The sequence below is a fragment of the Notolabrus celidotus genome, chromosome 13 (genome assembly GCF_009762535.1).
Source record: "Notolabrus celidotus isolate fNotCel1 chromosome 13, fNotCel1.pri, whole genome shotgun sequence".
Taxonomy (NCBI): Eukaryota; Metazoa; Chordata; class Actinopteri; order Labriformes; family Labridae; genus Notolabrus; species Notolabrus celidotus.
Genome location: NC_048284.1, coordinates 27,283,520 through 27,300,964, shown reverse-complemented (window position 1 = coordinate 27,300,964; position 17,445 = coordinate 27,283,520). Strand labels below are relative to the sequence as shown.

General features: G+C 39.6%; 1 protein-coding gene across 2 annotated transcripts in view; it reads right to left on the bottom strand.

Annotated features, from left to right (window-relative positions):
* Positions 1-12,249, bottom strand: part of fam49a (family with sequence similarity 49 member A) — a 49,800-nt gene extending 37,551 nt beyond the window's left edge. The window contains exon 1 of one of the 2 annotated variants that reach the window (XM_034699487.1): positions 12,089-12,249. The gene's annotated coding sequence lies outside the window, so the exon portion shown is untranslated. The remainder of the gene's footprint in view (positions 1-12,088) is intronic. The other variant, XM_034699488.1, reaches the window with a different exon arrangement.
* Positions 12,250-17,445: the final 5,196 nt, after the last annotated feature.

The window sequence follows — 17,445 nt, the reverse complement described above, 5'->3', positions numbered from 1 at the left end:
GGGCACAGAAGAGTGTGTGAGGAGAACAATGGAAGGAGGAAGAGAAATCAGGGCAAAAAGCGAGTAGGAAAGTGAAGGAGGGTGTTTGGTATTTAGAGAGGAGGAGGAGGTAGAGTGGCTGGTTGTTGCTGCTGCACAGAGTGGGACTCCAGGCGTAGAAATTCCTCCTACATCTCTGCTCAATGCCACTTCTGTTCTGTCCAGCCTTGCATGGCAGCAGCACTGAAGATACAAAGGGAACCATGTCTGTGTGTGACTAACTCTTATGTGAAACTAATATTACCAAGTCAGTGTGTATGTGAGAGCATTAAGGGAACTTGTCAGCTACAAACTCAGCTAGGTGGAAGTGCCCGAGCCAGGCGAACAGAAGCTACAACATAATTGGGTACACCAGGACAGATGAGCAGCACCCAGAACTTTAAAACATCTGTAATGAAACTCGACTTGTACAGAAAAACAAATTCATCATGATTATATCTATTCAGATTCACTTACAATACTGTAGTTTTATTGGTTGTTGTGGAGACTCCATAGAGTGTAAGATGTATTTTATTGTAGTATAAAACGATAGGCTGGAAATGAGTCTCTATTTCATATCTAGTACAGCTCAAAGAAACATCTTTCCTGGCCTTTCCTTTTCCTGAAGGCTGAAGGAATAGTCTGACAATTTGGGCAATAAGCTTATTGGCTTTGTTGCTCAGAGCTGGATAAGAAGATCAAGCAACTCAAATCTATCTGTTAAATATAAAGCTGCAGCCAGCCGCTAGTTAGCCTGGTTTAGCAGAAAGATGAGACACCAAGCAGTGGTCTCTGGGCTAAAGAAATGAAGCCAGTGTGTATGGAAAATCAGCAGATCCTCTATAGTCTACAGATTAAATGTTGTAATAAATGTGGTGGTTAACTAGTTTGAGTCACAGCTTGTTATGTTTGATACGTTTGCTTTGTCCAAACCCTTGGCTTCTCTACATTATCACCATTGTCTGTATATAAAGATGGACCATGTGTCTCCACCTCAACCCATTGCACAAAAATGAAGCCAAAATACCCTCTGTTATGTCCTAAACACCTCATGCTGGTGATGTTTTTCGAACCAGACACTTAAGGAGAGTCCCAGTATTTACGTCATTGGCAACGACATGGTCACAGCCAAGAGTCGAACCGGCGACTCCTGCGACGAGGACTATAGCCTCTGTATGTGGGGCCATTAGACCCCTAGGACACCAGCTGCCTGTTTTCTTCTTCTTTTGCTATTCTACTGCAGTTTGCATTCTTCTTCTCCTGTTACTTAACGCAGTTAGCAAACAGCTTTAAGACGCTCTATAGGCACTGTCTGGCGGGAATACCGAATTACAACAAGGCACCGGTTAAAACAATGAGAAATTGTGGTTTTAAAATGAGGAAATAGAAAAATTTTTACTGAGTGAATGAATATTTGAATATTCGAAAATCAGGTTCCATCCCTATTTTATAGCATCAAATAATTAGAGTTATAGTTTTATTCTTGTATAGGTATTTTAGGACGCAGACAAAGCCAGAAATCCTAGAGGGACATTTTCACACTCCTAATACTTTAAACTGAGGCTTTGTCATAGAAAGAATCAACATGTTTAATGATACAGGAGTTAGGATTCAGTATACTGCAATACTGTAAACTAGGGGATGAAGAGTGCTACTGCACAGGGTTTATAAAGCACAGAAAGAGTCAATGCCATGCGCCTTTGCATGAAAACTATTGGTTAAAAATGAGTGTTTTTAGAAGTGAATACAAAACATATCACAGTTCTTCAGTATCTGTCTTTTAATTTAACATTACTGAAGAAATTCTTGAAGGGTAACAAAATCCTGCCAGCCCTTCTGAATCTGACTAACTACTGAATCAATTCTTATCAGGCATAAAAAAAGCATCTCTGTCACTGTGCCAAGCAGCAGTCCTCTCCATCACATTAACAGCTCAGAGAACCCTGTCCTCGAGTCATTTCTGCAACAAAAAAAACAAAACACACTATACCAACAGAGTGAGTGGAGCACAGGGGTGTTCCTTATGAAAACAAACCTATTTCTGGCTCTGAACGCTGACTCTACACTAAAGGATCAGTTCTAGTCACGGATCACAGCAGAATGGTCCCGGAGACGATACTCGACCTTTCAGAGTGTGCCTTTGGTCTCCGTCATCAGACAAGTCTCGGGGCTTGACTGAGGACAAGATCAAGTGCACACGCTTAGTTAGTCATGCAACATATCTAGGCCAATTCTTTTCCTCCTCACACTGTCCTTACTTTGTTTCTCCAAGTCTGCATGCCATGGAAACTGTGTCCCTGCCTTATAAGCCAAGTCTGGATCACAACACACGCAGAAACAGATACAGGAGCCTGCACAAAGCTCAATCAGAATACTCTGTCAGGGTAAGGACTCCACTCTGACTGCTGAGAGTAAAGAGAGAGCTTTATGGTACATTAACTACTGCAGAAATGACACGTTTCCAGAACAACATTTAAAAACACAGGCAGCATGATCAACCAGTCGTGCATAGATGTGTAGTTTGCAAGCAGTAACCTCCAGTCTCAAAATATGAAGTCCATGCAGAAGTGTTATAAACTTCAGTTCATAGAGCGTCCGCCTGCTGAGGCTGGCTGCAGAAACACCAGAAACCACATACACACCAATTAAAAAACGCAGATCTTTACAGCATTAATAAACATGTTTACAGCCTGGTTCAAAAAACAGCTTTGGCCTGAAGAGCTAAGCTAAGCTAAGATTATAAGTTTTGCTCATTTAAAGACATGACTGACTTGACTGAGAGGCGGGAACACTGCAGCTGTTGGCTAGGAGGCTTAAACTTCGCCTCTTTACCTCACACTATGTTAGCTTGAATTCCGCATTTCCAATATGGCTCCCGCCAACGGTTGGCTTCAAAACAGCACTCAGGAACAGATGGATGACGTCACGGATACTACGTCCATTATTTATACGGTCTATAGAAGTTCACGCAGCATGTTTGTAACAGAACCTATTTTTCTTGCAGCAGCCACTGGACCTCAAATTAAAAAAGAACATCAAGACTTAAAATCAGCATAAACCATCACAATCCCAAGAAACTGTAATCAGGGTCAGAGTTTAAGCCATTACTTTGCAGCCCACACACACACACACACACACACACACACACACACACACACACACACACACACACACACACACACACACACACACACACACACACACACACACACACACACACACACACACACACACACACACACACACACACACACTGTCTGAGCTGCTGTTGTTTCAGTCACTCATCGGTGCTCCATGCAGATAAACCCTTCTCACTAAAGTGTGACGGCTGTCACATCCTAGCAGACCGTTAGGTTTCATCAACAATAAAGAACTGTAAATGTCCAGATTCCAGCACCTGCAGAGATCAGTAAGAGTGCTGCTGAATTGCAAAAAGGTAGTCAGGCTGAGGCCAAGATCCTCCTGCCAGCTGTGGAAATGCAGTACACAGTTATTTCAACAATCTCTTTAAAGATGAAATGAAGTGATCTTTGATGCATGGAGCTAGAGGAGGTCTGTACTAACAGATGCTTATCCTTTGAAGCCTTCTTAATGTTTGACTTATTGTGCTCTGGACACACGGATAGGGAAAGCAGCATCATGTCAGCATCACGGGCGTCAACAGGAAGCGGTTTTCACGTAGTTTCACCTCAGAAAGTGTTGTTCACGCAGCACAAGTGTTTGTTAAGCTGACATAATAAATTGCAGCGTTCATGTAATCCAGCGAGGAACACGGCAGTGGGTGATGAGAATAATTCAGTCCGTCTTGTAGTTTCAGAACTTTCAAACTTGATTTGTACTCTAACAGGATTTTATAAGGCTTTCCAATTTTCCAGTGGCCTAGAAAAAAAGGATGCTTTGGGCATTTGCACATCAATAAAAGTGCCAAAGCAAAGAAGCCCCTGGTTGAGAGTGGTTTGCACAAAACTGATAGGACAGATGGTGAGCATTTTCAATGAACTTGTTGTAGCAGCATTCAGACTTTAAAAAGAAACAACAGGTTACTTGTCTGAGAGAATGAAGCGTTTAACTTTGCAGGTTTGATGGTGGCCAAAATAAAAGTCAGAGCGATAGAGAAGAAAAAACAAGTATAAGGTGATTTAATTTTGTGTTAAATTATTTGATCTTAAGTTAAAAAACTCAAACCATGAAAATCAACCAGAACTGATAATAATGGACAGTCTAATGTGTCACAAAGTCAAACAATAATACAAAAACTAAACACAACACATTCAAAGTGAGACTGTAGTCCGTGAAGGTTGATCAGTGTAAAAAAATAACGACGCCTCTAAACAATCCCGGCCATTGAGAGCAGAATAACAGTGAGCAGCAAACAGACGCACAGAGAGCTGTTGTCCCTCTGACAGGATGTGAGTATAAAAAGTGAAACGTGAGCGGGAAGTGTGCAGGGTCATAAAGCAGTGCAGTTCCACACACACTCGTTCTCACAGGCAGACAGATAAAGAGACAGGCAGATGGGTAGTTTGGGGTAAAACAGGAACTTGGAGCGGACGGTTTGATTCGCATGATGTTTCACTGGGACACAGCCACGCTGCACTGCACTGAGAAGAAAACTCATTTCCTGAGAGGAATGAAAACAGGAGGGATCCATTGGCCAACAAATAAGAAGATTCAGGAAGTTTGACTGGAGGACATTTTTTGACATGTAACTGAAAGTGTTAAAAAAGGAGATACAGTTGAGATTAGGGATGTCCCTATCAGCTTCTTTGGCCCTCGATCCCAATCCGATTTTTTAATACTGAATACTTGCCGATACCGAGTCCTGATCTGATACTTGTGTTTGCCTAGATAATAGTTCAACAAGAGATAAGAGAGTTAAGCTGCACAGTTTTTTTTCCTTTCACAAAAATAAGTAATCAAAAAAGAACTAAAATATGTCTCATGTTTATTCCATCTAGCTTAATCCAGCTAGTATTGTTGTAAACTCATAATCTGTATGACACCCACGCTTAAATCCAAGGCTGACCTGAACGCAACACGGACAAGACAGAGCTTGATTCACAACGTTAGCATCTGGCTGAGAGACGGGGACGTAAATACTTGGAGTGACAGTGAGATCAAAACACGCCCGGTTGCATGCCACTCGCTACGGTGCTGCAGCTGCCGCTAGCTACAAGGTTGCTAATGCTAACGTAACAGACAGCCCTGTGTTTGGTTTTTGTTTTCGCCATTTGAACCATATGTCCCTGGAGAGTTACCGTACGGTGTGTAGAGCATATGTTTTTTCTAACATGTTAGTTCTACAATACACTGTAAATCATGGCTTGAGTTCTACATCAATGTCACATTTAATATTTTCTCATTATGTATACACGGTTAAGTGAACTCCGAACGCTCGATCAGACTCACGCGTTAGCCTTCAGCTGCAACTTCTGTTCAGTGACAGTGGATGTAAATGATTGGATGAGATGATCGGCATAAATGCTGATCATTGATCAATTAAAAAAGTCCAGATCGGCTCTGATCCGATAGTTGAGATCGGATTGAGACAGTTGAGATTAATAAATCCTGCTTCGTTAAACTGAAATTAAAGTAACTAAATAGTGAACAGCTTTCATTAGAGTTCCTTTATACTCACTATGACGTATGGAATAAATCTTAATTGTATCCTCTTAATATTATTCATGAATAATTTTGAACAGAAACAAGTCAATTTATAAAGTTAGAATAATAGATACTTCATCAAAACATAAAATAAATTGTTTGCCTCACGTTGAGTTGTAACTGATTGATTTTATCATGAGCAAAACAGTGGGACTCTGTCAGTCATGGAGAGAGGTATGAGACAGATTGTGCCTGGTTTTATCCTTTATGTATTGACTGTATGAAGCTGTATTATAAAGGAATAGAAACAAGCAGCTGTGAAGAGATTTGCATCTTACTCTTTTACATTTGTCTTTGATTTTCATGCAAAGGACAAGTTCTCTTAATTTTAGCAGGATAATCGACTCAGCAACGATGACATGACAAATCCATCCATCCTCTTCAGTCCCAACACCAAACCTGAACACACTTCATGTTGTGACTGTGTCAAATTCAGCAGCTCAATATAATGAAAACTTAATGTGAACAAATTAATACAATATTTGAAATTCTCCAGAATCATAAATCTTCAGACTTAACATACTAACGTATAACTGTTAAAACTTCATTTCTCTCCCTCTGTTATTTTCCCTGACACACACACACACACACACACACACACACACACACACACACACACACACACACACACACACACACACACACACACACACACACACAATCTGTTAGCTGAGCATCTGAGGCTCCAGAGCCAGTGAGAAGTCTGTTGTGTTTTCTGTTCCAGCCCAGATGGCAGCATTGGCTGAGTCAGCGGTGAGCGGTGGTCCACAGTAAACTGGATGATTAGTGGTTGACAACAGGACCAGAGCCCAGCACTGAGAGCCTGGAGCAGGAGAACTTGTGGATTTCACTTTGCTTCGAATGAATCAAATAATGACTTTAGTAAAACGTGTTCAGCTAACATATGAAGAGCTGAACTTTGTCCTCTTCATACCTCTAAATTGTTATCAACCAACTGTACGGTTCCTACTTCCCAATTGTGTTGTCTAGGTGTAGCAGTTTCATTTACAGTCTACAGTTGAATAAAGGAAGAACTCATCTCTGCCAAACTTTGACTCAGAAAGAATTATGTTGTCCAATGTACCAGAGACAGCCTTGTAGTGCTGCAGGCTAACCTCAGTTGGCACCAAGTGTAAAGAAAGATAGAAGAACACTTCCCATTGCTTGTTCAGATAAAACCTAACAACAAATATTAGACTTGGCTCAGGCACAGAATCTACTGCTGGAAGAAAACACTCAGTGATTTCTCCTCTTAGTTTAACAAGAGCATCTTTTGATTTATAGATTGACTGTTAATGCATGAAAGGGATTTTAAGTACTTAACAGTTTATCTGTTAATATCACACCTCTCTCATAAGGCAGGGTGAGGATTTAAGATGTAATTCAGTGTTTTTGTTTGATGCTTGAGTTGTGAAAAAGGTGAACCAGGTCCTCAGTAGAACCGGATTTTATGCTGATTGTTTTTACTGTGTACGGCCCCCAGCACGTTCACAGAAATGGTTGAGCCAATGGACTCCAGTTTCATGCAAATACATGATGTTATTATGAAACTGATCAGGTCTGTAGTTAGAGGAGCGAGATCAGCTAACGTTAGCGAGATTAAAGCTTGTACAACGTGATTTGATTAACGTTAGCTACGTACGGGACCAAGAGGAGTTTGTTGTTCCTCTGCACAGTATTTCTAGACATAAGAAATTGTAATCAGGGATGCACAGAAAATTCGGCCTCAAAGAATTTTCGGTTGAAGAAGTGCATTTTTGGTTTTCGTCTGAAAGGCTTTTATCACCGAAACAACACGGCCGAAACCGAATGTTGGGATGACACAAGCAAAGAAACTGCGGCCAGTGCGTGCTTGTCTAGATAAGGGCCAGCATGTCTGCATCCGTTCTTCCTTTAATTGCAGCACTAAAGCGTCCTCTGAGCAAAGAGGTTAAGACGGACCACGGAGTGAAAACATTGAAAAGTACACTCTTAGAGTCTGTCAGCACACATTTCACTTCGATCTATTCTGATCTTCTGCACTCCATCGTGACTGTACTTGATCCAAGTTATAAAGATCATTACTTGGATGTGGGAATAAAGCAGCGCACACAAGAAATGATCCAGGCCATGATGGATGCGGAGAACCCGCATGGAGACGGAAGGAGAAGGAGAACAGAGCACAGAAAAAAAGCCCCTCATCTGAACCAGATGAGGGGCATACACCCTCATTGTCTGATATGTTCAATGAGATCCTTGATTTTAGTGAGGTTAGCACACAGTCAGAGCCATAAATGTAAATGGTATTAATAATTGGCATAATCACTTATTTCAGTGTTTTGGTTTTCAGCCTTGGTTTCCTCACTTTCAGTTTTGGCCAAGAAATTTCATTTCAGTGCATCCCTAATTGTAATATTAGCATTTCCACTTATAAAGCAAGGAGGACAACCCTCAAACTTTTGACCTTCATGTAGCTGTTGCCCAGTCACGGTGTTACCACTTGAACGCAAGGCCACTCATTCACACGACCTCACAACTTTACAAGTTCCATTTGAAGGCAGCTTAAATCTCCAACCCTCTACATGACAGGCCGCCTTCATCTGCCATCATACTTGTCAATGGGTTGTATTTTTAAACAATATTCATGCAATGCTTGTCGAATGTATTTTTGGTGGCACTGCTGAGTACGTACAGTATGAATTCAGCCTTACTAAATGACTCGACCCTCTACCACATGCAACCTAAAAAAGTGACAATAGGTTCAAACCACAATGTGAGAAAATGCCAAAAGGGTGTGTGATGCTATATCCTGTTTTTATGAAACAGACACAAACACCAAGTGGTGAGAAAATTAAAACTCAGACAACTTCAATCTGCTCTGCCGGTGATGATGGAAAGCTGCATTCATTTCAGATTCTACTAAATAGATGTGTAACGTCTGACTTCCTGTGTTCCTCTTTCAAGTGTTCTCCCATAGCTGTGCCACCTTGCATCAGCTCAGCATGTGAAACCTGTTCATGGCTCTGAGAGTGTCGAGTCAGAAATGTTTAACCTGTGTTGCCTCTTTGCCCAGGTTGTAATTGTAAATGAGAATTGGTCTAATTGACTTACGTGGTAAAATAAAAAAATAATTAATTAACCTAGAGCTGGGCGATATTGAAAAAGAGGTCATCATGATAACATTTTTCATATCAGTCAATATCGATAACTATCACGATAAATACCAAATCATTCTTTTATTTAAATGTAAAGGCAGATTTTTGGTTAGCTTGTATCTGGATTTAGTTCTCTGATGAACTTCTTGAATCCATCATTTCTGACGGTGGCAACAGGGAGCAGGTCTTTAGCGTTAAATGAGATTTTTGTGAAGTTTTAGTTTGTAGATTCTTATTTTTCACAGGGTGTGGTAATTTGCATAATTGGATTAAAATTTTCAGCAAAGATATATAGAGTTGTATTCTGTGTATCAGTTTATTGAGTATTGTTTTGAGTTGTGCACTTCCCTTTAAGATTACCAAGGGTTACAGGCAGAGTGATACTGTTTCCCAAAGTGCAGTGAATGCATCACAGTTATTCAGTGTTCAACACCACAGCATGTAAGTTCACACAGCCCTACGCAGAAGCCTCCATACGGAGCCTGATGTGCACTTCCTCAAAAATGTAATTACAAACAAAAGCAAGATACAGAGCTCTGTGATTGGTCCACTGAGCAGTATTGTTTTTCCTGCATTTACAACATTTCCTGTATTACCAGGTAGTCCCTCGTCCTCTGCCTACACTCATTCAGAGGCCATCTATTCCATCTCCTACACTGTCTCCTCTCTGATCTCCTTTGCAATGATTGCAGTAAGATCAACTGCAGCTCCAACTTTATCATAATAAACTGCAAGTTCAGCACAAGTCCTGCTCACACCAGGGTAGGCTGCTATGATGTAAACTGTAGAGTCAACGCAGGAGCATTAACCAGGCTTTAGTTGGAATGTTTAAAATGTTATCACCCATAAAAATATTCAGAGGGTGATGGAGGGTGCTGAATAGTAGTCTTTGTCACTTCAACATATGGCCCAAGCAGCAGTCTATCATCACAGTTTGATGTTCTTTATGCTGGCAGGACATTCACAAGCAGTAGTCTGCTCCTTTCAAACCAAACAGAACACGACTTGGCCTCCACATGGCCGTGAATCCAACGCTACATCATGTGTGATGCTTTTTATGCTTTACTGCTTAAAGTCATGACTTGGCATCTTCCTTTTGGGGCTCTATAAAGCCCTGCATGCTCTAACTTGTCCACAGCGAGTAAAAGTGAATACAGAGGCACAGAACTACCCGAGGCCATGCAAAAAACATGCAAAGCATTTCAACTTCTTTCAAGAGAGATCAGGTTCAGCCAAAACAGCCATTGTCCCGCATGTTTCAGTCACACAATTCTACATGCATTCCATTAATGCTGCAATTACAGCCCGGCATGCCGACTGAAACAAAACACGTCAGCACAAAGGAGCATGCACACTGTGGTGGAGGAGTGCAGCTGTTGCTGTGTGTCTTCACTTTACAAAAGGGCGCCATTTCATTTCAGTGCATGGAGAGGCAAAAAAACAACAACCCACAGCAATCATGGAACAGATAGATACACATTGGTATCTTAAGCTGTTTTCACATAGAAGGATGGAAACAAATGATTGTGATAAGTCACTTTTAGACTCTTAAACATTGGCTTGTGAATAGGGGTGTAATGATTCATCTACTACATCGATGCATCGATTCATATTCCTATGATCCAACTACATTGATCTGTGCTCGGCAAGTTGGCCTTCCGGGCGACATATATCGATCTAACATCGTTTTAAAAGGTAATAAATCGATTGTATCGATACTAGGAAATAACGCATTGGATTTAAGTGCGGCAGACTTTATATGGAAGTGGGTTTTTTTTCAGTTTTAATGATAAAGACATTAAAAGTTACTCAATTCAGACTTCCTGTCTGTGACGTCACCTGCCAGCAGACAACAAAACATAGCATGGCGGATGACAGAGGAGAAGCCGGCGAGCGAGAAATTATCAAGCCACCATTGCGGTCCAGTGTGTGGAAACACTTTGGCTTTTGCAAAGACGGAGATGTTCTAAATAAGTCGCTCGCTGTTTGTAGGATGTGTAAAGGTCAAGAAAAGTACCGCGGCAACACCACAAATCTATCCAACTACCTACTAAGGCGCCATGGGATTTCACACAACGTTTAAATCCATAATTAATTTATACCTGATTCCCTTACAAGAAACAACAGGAATCTAGGACTGTCCAGTATAAAGGGCTTTATTTCACAGTCAGACTGGTTGAATTTTTGGATGAAAAGTTACTGAATTGATTCGGATTGTATTGTTCTAAATGAACCAATGTCGTCCTTTAAACGTATCGGAAACCACGAATCATGATACGAATCAAATCGTTAAAAAGAATCGTTACACCCCTACTTGTGAAGTAATTTTCACAACCCAGTCTGTGTGAATTTCAGAGCAAATCAATGTTCCTTTAAAGTTCTCAGTCACAACTTAATCCCACACAAACTATGGCTAGGTGCCACCACTTACTTTAAAAGCTGTTATTACTCATAATTAAGGTCTACATAAATCAATGATGTGTTGTCACTGGATCTTAATTAGTATGGACTTCCAGTGAGGCAAAACAGAGGCACTCAGAAGGAGCTCGTGTCAAGAGAAACAAACAGCTGCAGTTGTCTGGTATTTACAATGATCTCAGACCAAGACATTTAACTCAGCTCTGACAATAGGACTATTATACTGGTGGAAAAAATGCAGAAACATTTACACACACTACAAAGTGCAGGACTCATATTCAGTCCCCACCGCCTACCACTGTACAGTAAGTCCAGTGCATTGATGTCAATCCGAGGTGAACTCTTGTGATTGAGGATGAACTGTGTTGTTGAAGTGTTATAACTGTGTTGCAAAATTGAGTCCAAAAGCACCTCAAGCTTAATAAGTAGAAGAAAGAAAACGCTGTGATCTTTTCACGAGGAGTGAAGTAGTCAGATGTAGCGTGGCTTCAGGTCGGCTGGAAGTTGCAAGCTAAGTTTGCAGGCTAGCCAGTGCGCCTGTTAGCAAGCAGGGAAGGATACTTCCTCTATAAATAAGCGTCCAGCACTAAATACGCACAGGTGGTGATACATAAGAGTCTTATCACACTAGCACAGCGTTTACACTCGCAGTATAACTAGATGCAGCGCTACAAAGCGGCAAATATGAGCTAGCAACTTCGCGTTTCCTCCCCCGGCATCTCTTCCCATGTGAACTCATTTGACAGTCACTGATTTAACGGGATACACAATTTGGCACGACACCATGTATAGTAGCAACATCAGCTAAACACCAACTTCACGCGTATAAAAGTTGTTTTAGCTTGAAAACTCACCTGTACGTGTCTGGGGGGAGTACTTCTTCAGAGGTTATAAACCAAAGTCTCTCTCTGAGCAGTACTTTCACCGACCTTGGCAGCTCTGCTTGTCCCCGGCAGCAACAGACAACAACACGCTCTGCACAAACTCCTCCCTCTGCTCTGCGACTAGAACAACCACAGAGAGAAGTCATAAGCCCCGCCCACACATGGACGTGATTGGTCAATATAAAGGACAGTGCGAAATAAGCCAATTAAATCTGCTTGAGTTATTCTTTAAAGTGTATACATAGTGCTCTTTATGCGCTCTATCAGGAGGTTTTTGACACATGCTAATGCAATTCCCTTTACTGTGAATTTCTATTGATTTTCAACATTTAATTGGAAATATATTTTTTATTTTATTTTATTTTATTTTTTATTGAACATTTGCATTTTTTTCTTTAATTATTACTTTCGACATTGTAGATTAATACTGAAGACATCAAAACTATTAAATAATCTGGCTTTGCCATAATATGGATTACAACAGTAGTCAAATAGGGCTATCCAGTGTGTAGTAACCCTACCTCTGAACAACACAACTGATGGTCTCAAACACATTAAGAAGGCAAGTCATTCTACAAATGAACTCTTGACAAGGCTCATGTTAATTAGAAACCATTCCAGGAGACCACTTCATGAAGCAGACTGAGAGAATACCAAGAGTGTGCAAAGCTGTCATGAATGCAAAAGGGGGCTACTTTACAGAATCTAAAATATAAAACATATTCTGGTTTGTTTAACAGTTTTTTGTTAATTAAATAATTCCATATATGTTCTTTCATAGTTTTAATGCCTTTTGTATTAATTTAGTCTTTCAAATAATTAAAATAAATACAAACCATTGAATGAGAAGATGTTTCCATACTTTTGACTGGTAGTGTATAACTCATTGGTATAGGTATTAGTTGCAGACACATACGAGGAGCTCATCATCATCACTGCTGCACTTTACCTTATTATGAAATACATCCAAATGTTTTTATTTGGTCTTAAATTACTAATAACCAGGTCAGTGTTGAGTTGACAAATTGGAGCTTTATCTCGTGGTAAATGTCCTGCCTCTAAGGAATAGATAAATTTGTTTAGACAAGTGGGTGTGAAGGACAGGGGTTGTATATGTAGCAATGAGGATTGCAATTCAATGTACTAAACTCTCAACTTAACTCATTTTTATTTGTATTGCACCTTTCATAAATTCAAGCATGCAGCCTAAAGTGCTTCACAAAATAATAACACAGAGAGACAGAACATAACAGTTATAGGTAAAAGTGGAAAGGAGAGGGATATGAAATACTTGAAAGTAAAACCATGACAATAAAATCAATAAAATAAAATCAGATAAAGAAGAGAAAAATACATATAAAAATAAAATGTAATATAATAAGATAGAATAAAACCAAATAAATAAAAAGTGTGTTAAAACAACTGTCATAATGGTAATATTATGACAAATTACTCCAAGTTGAAAGCCAGATTAAAAAGGTAAGTCTTAAATTTACTTTTCAAAACACACAGAGAGCTCCCTGTTTTAAAGTCCAGGGGCAGAGAGCTCCACAGTTTTGGTGCATACAAACAGAAAGCTCTCTCTCTTTGTGAGGGACACATGAGGAACATTTAAAAGGGAAGCATTCGAGGAACTCAGTGATCGTGGTGGAACATAAAACGACAGGAGATCAGTGATATATGGAGGAGCAATGCTGTTAAAAGCTTTAAAAACAAGTAAAATAACTTTAAAATCAACTCTAAAAGAGACAGGTAACCAGTGCAGAGCTTTAAAACAAGGAGTTGTGTGATCTGTGACAATGACACAAAGACACATATAGAGGCTAAAAATGTCAAGGCTCTAAAATCATACCATAGAGTCTTTACAGCAAAGGGCAACATGTAGCTCAGCTGTGTGATGCTTGTCCTGTGTGTTTGTCCTACCAGGTAGCTACTATGCACGCTGGAGCCTTAAACAGTATAAGGTTTGGAGCTCTTGTTGTCAGCAGTGTGTCTTAAGGTATGTTCAGGGTAAACACACCTCCACAAGGCCATAAAGGCCGGTTAGGTTAGATGACGGGGGTCAGAGTACACCCACGTCTTCCTCAAGCTTGTTGTCATGGAGCTAAGTTTCCTCTGCTGTGACTTTACTCACACCCACGCACATAAAAATCAGTCAGCATGTGTATTTATTACCCTGAGCAGTTATCACAATATGTGTTATATTAATTCAGTGACGTGTTATATCATGTGTGTTATGCAACTGTGACACATTTCTAAAGCTGGAAAGAGGTCAGTGAAAGTGGACGATCAAACTGTCACTGCTTGTGTCACTGTTGAAGATTTTAAAGAAAAAAAACATTATAGGAAAACTATTAAAAAACCCTCTTAACTTAATGACTATCACAAAATGAATGACTTATGAAACACAGCAGACATTTTCACTATCCAGTTTATTGGACAGGTCAGATTACTTGACATAAGGTTCATAAATGCGTGAACTTAACTCAGAGTTTTGATTCAGCTGTTTATTGTTTGATGTTTATTGACACTGTTAGGGCCGTGGACAATCTCTACTACAGAGCTGACCTCTGATCATCCTACTGCCAGGCCACAAAGGATAGTGAATCAAACATTTCCTTTGAGTAACATTGGTCAATATATGCCGAAGTGGCCAAACAGCGTCAAATTATGTAAAGTAGTCCAAAAGTGACACCTGCTGGGTGGTGCTTGTAGTGTTGTCATAACTGTTGCAGTGAAATATCTATCTGTCGTCTAAACCTCACTCTGAAGAAAGGGCAGCAAATGGTGCATAAGCTGTACAGGATATAGAGATCAACTCTTAAACTGCTGTGATAACATCTCCCTATGGCTAAGGTTACATGAAATCAGAAAAAAATATTCTCACTGTTCTTAACATGAACCCTATTTCAATCATCAGAACATCAAAAAATATAAGCAACACTACTTTACAGCTGCACTGCTATGACAGTGAAAACCACAAACATTATTGTAAGCTAAATGTAACACTGCACAACATACCTCATCACTCCATCTGTTTCTTTCAAAACAAAAGTAATTTATTTAACAGAACAACTTCTAGTGTTATTCATACCAAATAATATAGGGTATCTTCTGCTTTTGTTGAGGTAAATGTTACACTTATTAATTTGGTCCTGCCCAATGTTTGTGTATATTGCTGGGAGTTTTCCTTGAAGACATCACAGTGTTGGCTTATAGAGGGTTTATTTGGTGTCTATAAATAGCCTGCTAATACAAAAAGTACAACTTAGAACTGCTCCTCATGTTATAGTGTCAGAAGCTCTGTCACTGTTATACAGCAAAGTATGAGAATCCCAGTAATTCTAACATCATTTTTTTTTTTACATTTTCCTCATACTCAGAGAATTATTTCACAAATGTTCAACACATTTCTGCCAATGTACCAACTTTTAATGACACTTAATGGAAGAGACATATCAATTTCTTGTTCATTCTGTTTAATGTTTTCCTATTTACAAAATGGCACATTAAAGGTACAATTCATAGCAACTTGTGACTCATGAGAATGAGTCATTAAATATGCTGCACATTTGACACTAATGCATATGACAGCCTGTTTATTTCTCTTTATTTTAACAGCTGGAACATTTCCCTTAGTCAGTCATTGTATTGAAGGTAAGCTGCTCCCTGAGCCCCAACAAAACTACAGTCATATAGGGTCAAATGAAAACACAAAACCAATGTAACCTTCATTCTGGGGAGACAGTATGTACCATTTCTGCCCCCTCCCTCAGGAACTCTCCCCCTAAAGACCTCTGTGACTGCACTGAGTTTCAAATCCCAACTCAAAACTCACCTTTTTAGAACTTATTCTAACTGTAGATCATTTCAAACATGTCTGTGTTGTTCCTTAATGTGCTTTTAATGAATGTTTTTATGATTTGAAAGTGTCTGAATATTTTGAAAATATAATAAATAAATAACATGTATTATAATTATAATTATAATTTTATTTATTTATTTATTTGTATTTATTTTCATATGTATTTTAATTAGAAACCATACATTACCAGAAAGAGCATTTATAGTGATTGTGATATCAAAGTGTTATCAAATTGTGCATATTTGAACATAACTTCACAGAGAAGTCACTGGTAGGTCATTTAATCATGAAAATGTTCACTGTTATATCAAATTACAAAAATTCCCTCAATGCAGACTTGAACCCTGACTGAATTATAAGCAGAATAAAAGGAAAGCCATCATCCTCTGGGTGGCAGTAACTCACCACACTGCTGCGTCAGCTGCCAGATATCGACAGAATTTAACACAATGTCCATCATCTTTTTATTCAAATGGACCATGCACAACAGCAAATCATTCCTTACAAAAATATGATAACATATTTTTACTTCTTTAATATTTTGCTGGTTATTCTTCAAAGAGAAAATGCTTTCTCATCAATCTCCTACCTGTTCCATGTCTTACCCTGCAGACTAAATGATTTATGAACATGGTAAAGCACCTGTGGGTGGGGTTTCCCAGCAGTCACCCACTGAGTTATAGGATTACGAGTGCTCAATGCCATATCATATTAGCTGTAGGGTAACACACATCTTTAGCATAAACCACAGGGAAACACTGTTATTACTGTGTTAATGCAAATATACAGTATGCCACATGTTATCCTGTACAGTTTGATGTCTCCTTCATTTAGACATGACCAGAACCACATGGAATCCCGTAATCCCCCAAGGACCATATTAATGGCTGTAAGGCAGTTTTAAGAGAAAACCTGCAAAGTGCAAATAACACAGCGGTTTTAATGTCTGTTGTATTATAAAAATGGAATCTAACAGCGAAAGGCTTGTTGGAAGGGATGGTGGCCTGAAAGTCCCCATCATAGCCTTGAGCAAGGGCGATGGAACCTTGTTTATGGTCTGCATTAATGTCATCCCAGGGCAGGGACTGAGAATGAGCTTAATATGAGGACATACGGCATTAGGCTGTTGTTTCAAAGAGCAGACTATAGATGCATACCGAGAGCACAAAATAATAAATACAGTGATATTAACATTCATTCCCTGAAGGTGAAAAGAAAATATAAAAACAAATGCCGTGTTAGCGCTTCCCTCTTTGTTCACCCTTGGTGTTGCGCAGTGCAAAACAACACTTTCCACTCTTTCATCTCCTGATGTCCATACTTGGCTGGATGCCGAGGTTCTGTTGCTAACGGCTGCATGGACCTGTTTACTCACTGCTCAACAATACACTTACATAAAAAGGACAGCGGCGATTATATGTGATATATGGACATACTGCAGCCTTAGCAACAGTGTTTAAGC